The sequence below is a fragment of the Mus caroli genome, chromosome 1 (assembly GCF_900094665.2).
Source record: "Mus caroli chromosome 1, CAROLI_EIJ_v1.1, whole genome shotgun sequence".
Classification (NCBI taxonomy): Eukaryota; Metazoa; Chordata; class Mammalia; order Rodentia; family Muridae; genus Mus; species Mus caroli.
This window is the reverse complement of record NC_034570.1, coordinates 32371864-32376419: the sequence shown is the minus strand read 5'-3', so window position 1 is coordinate 32376419 and position 4556 is coordinate 32371864. Positions and strand designations below refer to the sequence as shown.

At 42.7% G+C, this 4556-nt stretch overlaps 1 pseudogene; it reads right to left on the bottom strand.

The window, feature by feature from the left end:
- Positions 1–864: 864 nt before the first annotated feature.
- Positions 865–1166, bottom strand: LOC110288939 (annotated as a pseudogene).
- Between the last annotated feature and the right edge of the window lie 3390 nt (positions 1167–4556).

Sequence of the window (4556 nt, the reverse complement as noted above, 5' to 3'; positions counted from 1 at the left end):
TGTATGTGTGTGTGTGTGTGTGTGTGTGTGTGTGTGTGTGTATCCCCGAGATTTAAAAACAACACTGAGAAACCTCCCTCATTGTTATATAGTACACAGTATGTAAAGCGATTATCCTTTTTGGGATCTAGAGCCAATCTCGACCACAAGCCCAACTCTATCTCTGGAAGGCTGACAGGACTCAGTAGCTGCTGTGTAGATTACTCGCTTGACTGCAGTAAAGCCATGCGATAATTAACTTATCAGATGACAACACTAGCCAAACCCACAGAAACACAAATACTCAAAATGATGTGTTTTGCATGTACAAAGGAGGATGCAAGAGTCCCAACATGTGAAAACTGTCCTCATGGAAAAGGCTGGGAGTTTCTGTGACGCTAATTATTTAGTTTCTGAAGAGTTTGGGGAAGAACCCCACCCCAGATCCACTGCTCCTCTGTCTCCCTTTCAGAAAAGAGCAGGCCTCCCAGGGACATCAACCTAACAGAGCTTAACACAGAGTAGGGAGATGCAAGAAGACTGGACACAAACCCTTATATCAGGTCTGGACAACCCAGTAGGAGGAAAAGGGTTCTGAGAGCAGGCAAAAAAAAAAAAAAAAAAAAAAAAAAAAAAAAAAAAAAAAAAAAAAAAGTCAGAAGCATCCCCTGCTCCCACAAAGACCCCCAAGTTGAACAACCACACCATCTACTCAGATGACCTAGTGCAGACCCACACAGGCTCTGTGGCTGCCGCTTCGGCTCTGTAAGCTGTGTTTGCCCGGTGTCCTTGACCCCTCTGGCTCTTAAAAAACAAATAGACAAACAAACACCTTGCTCTTTTTTCTCTATTTGCCTCTTTCTCTCTTGTTTTAAAGAGTCATCTTCAGTGGAACCAGGATAAGACTTTTCCTCTTTCCTTCAATTTAATTTTCTCAGTGTGCCCCACCCCCTTCTTCTCGTCTTCTCCACTTATTCTTTTCTCCTGCAAAGCCTGCGGCTGCGGCTGCGGCTGCGGGTTCAGTTCTTCACCCTCGCTACCCTTGCGACCTGTGCCACTGATACCCAATATAACGTCACCTTCGAGTCTTCTCAGAGAAAATCGTGGCACTCAAAAGTCAGATGCCCTGGGCAGCCACATGGTTTGCAGCGGGCTCTGAGGTCCACGTGGCAACCTGAGACTGCCATGATTCAGGTACTCAGGGTCACACGTGATGTGAAAGAAGAAAGGAGAACTATTTTGAGGAAGTACAGGGACCAAGAAGTGGGGAGATCAGAAACAGGGAGGACAGTAGTGGATGGGGCAAGTAAGGACATAGTATATTGAAGTTTAAATGTGGAAATGGCATAATGAAGCCTATTACTTCTGCATGAAAGTTTTAAAAATAAAATCAAAGTATCAATCTGTGTTTACATGCATATTATATATATCAGTAAAAGTCACAACAGTAATTGTCATGCATATACATACATATTACATGAGTATACATATCAATACACAGATCTGATCATTTTTTAATTTTTAAAATGTTTATTTTTTTTTTTTAGAATTTCCTACATGAATAGTGCAGTTACATTATTTCCATACCTTCCTTTCCCCCTTCCAAATCTTCTTTGTGTCTCCACTCCCTCTCAAATCAGGACTTCTTCAGTTCTCTGTCTCTGTCTCTGTCTCTGTCTGTCTGTCTCTCTCTCTCTCTCACACACACACACACGCACACACATGCATGCACACACACACATGCATGCACACACTCATGCATGCACACACACATGCACATGTGCACACACATGCATGCACACACACATGCACATGTGCACACACATGCATGCACATGCACACATGTGCACACATGTGATCTCTTGAGTCCATTTAGTTGCTCATAGCATGTGTATTTGTTTAGGGCTGACCACTTGGGACTGACTAATCTGTCAGTAGGAGGCTTGTCCCTGGAGATGACAGATTCCCCTTCTCTGAGCAGCAAGTAGTCGTCTGTATCTCCTCATCTGGGGGCAGGCGTTGTGAGATCTTCTTTATCCATGTTAGCACGTCATTTAGTGTTGTCACTATTCAGGTCTTGTGTAGGCAGCCATGTTGTTGAGATTTCATGGGTGTAGCTTCTGTTTCATTCAGAGAAGCAGCTATGTTGAATGAGGTCCTGGTCCTCTGGCTCTTACAGGCTTTCCACCTCATCTTCTGAGATGTCCCCTGAGCCCTAGGTATAGGGGTGTTGCATCAGAGATGTATCAATTGGGATTGGGCTTGCCATGGTCAGCTCTTCTCTCCATTTGACCAGTTGTGGATTTCTGTGATCATCTCCATCTGCTAAAGACAGAGCTTCTCTAATGAGGGGTGAGAATGTAGGGGTACAAAGATATGTCCTTAGAATACACACAGAAATTATACTGTTTTAGGAAATGGCTGTAGCAGGTTCTCCAAAGTAGAGCTAGCATTCTCTACTTTGTGGGTTTTTCTTTCTTCCACCCTTCTCCACCCCTTTCCCACCCTATCAACCCGGTAACACTAGACAGGAGAGAATAAAGGGTAGAAAGGAAAAGGGGAGATGTTATCATTAGACTATTTCCTGCTGATTAAGGGTGTCAAGTTTCTTGGGGTAAGTTTGATTTTTGCCATTGGGATATCTAATTTCTTCTTGTTGTTGTTTCTTCTTCTTTGAACATAACTACTTAGCAATGCGACCAACAGCAACCAAGCATCCAGCAACACCCCCTGCCCCTGCCTCTCAGGTCCTGGCATTTATATACCCTCTGAAGAGTCCCCCAGAATTCCAATCACAGAAACTATCTGCAGCTGGAAACATCACAACCCCATTAGAGCACAAGACAAATCATAGTCAGCTGCTGCGGACAATCCGAAGAAGCCCCATGTCCCACAGCTGGGGTTAAAGTGGAAAACGTAGTCTTGTAATATTTCTGTGGTTTTTAAAGAAACCAAAAATTTTAAAATCATCATGACATCGATTGCTTTACTTGTCTATTTTCTCTGCAACCTATTCATTCCTGCATCTGTTCCTAGTAACTGTTTTTTTTTTTTTTTCCATTTTGACTATAGCTCACATTTTTCTCAGCATGACATATCTTTACTTGGGTGCTGGACAGTATAAGCATTGTACCATTTAGAGTCCTGTGGGTTGTTAATTGTTTTAAGTTGGGTCTGAGGTAGCTGAGGGTGACCTTGAACTCCTGGTCTTTCTGCCTCCAAGTCTTGAGTGCTAGGAGTGTGGTGATTGATGCCAGGCTCGGCCAAAGGTCTTCATTTTGTTATCTTTGTGCTTTTTAAAAATTGGATATTTTATTTGTGTACATTTCAAATGTTATCCCCATTCCTGGTTTTCCCTCTGCAAACCCCCTATTCCATCTCCCGTTACACTGCTTCTATGAGGGTGCTCCCCCACCCACCCACCCACTCCTGCCTCACCTCCTTAGCATTCCTCTACACTGGGGCATCAAGCCTTCACAGGACCAAGGGCCTCCCCTCCCATTGATGCCTGATAAGGCCCCTTCAGCTCCTTCAGTCCTTCCCCTAACTCTTCCATTGGGGTTCCTGTCCTCAGTCCAATGGTTGGCTTCAAGCATCCGAATTCTGTATTGGTCAGGATCTGGCAGAGCCTCTCAGGAGACAGCTGTAGCAGGCTCCTGTCAGCAAGCACTTCCTGGCATCAGCAATAGTGTCTGGGTTTGGTGTTGGCATGTGAATCTTTGTGCTTTTTTAAAAGAAACTGTATTTTAATTTCTTTCACATGCATTAACATAAATATCAAAATATTTCATTCCACTAGATTAGAAAATTTTCTGAAAGAAAAAATATTCCAAATTATTATTCTATTTATGAATATTATTCAGTCTATATAGATTTTCTGTTCTTATAATACAGTGTATTTTAGTTCACTTACTGAAATGCCCTTTGCTGTACATTAATAAGTCATGTATATATCTTTTTGATACAGTTATCAGGAGGCATACTTATAATAAGAGAAAAACAGCTCTTTTGGTTTAAAGTAGAAATAACTGGGTTATAGAACACATAGTGGCGGTTGTAAATGCTAACCTGGTGAGCCATAGGACCCAAGTGTGCATCCTGGTTGTCATCCTAACCTGTCTGTATCCATTTTTGGTTTCTAAGTGTCACTAAGTATTCTTATCCACAAGTAGGATCCACTAACTGGCAATAGACTGAGGCTTTTAAAACCTCAAAGCTAGACCCAAGAGACACACCTCCCAAAAGGCTCTACCTCCTAATCAATTCGCGAACAGTTCTCCCAACTGGGGACCAAGTCTCTGGGGCTATATATATATATAGTATACATATGTGTGTATGTATGTGTGTGTGTGTGTGTGTGTGTGTGTGTGTGTGTGTGTACATTTAAAAACCCAAGTCATTGTCAGTCTCCCATCCACCGGAAAAGAATGACAGTTGATTTATTAGTATCCTGCCAGGTCTGCTGCACATATGAATTTGAGATCTGTACTGGCTGGTTTTGTGTGTCAACTTGACACAAGCTGGAGTTATCACAGAAAGGAGCCTCCCTTGAGGAAATGCCTCCATGAGATCCAGCT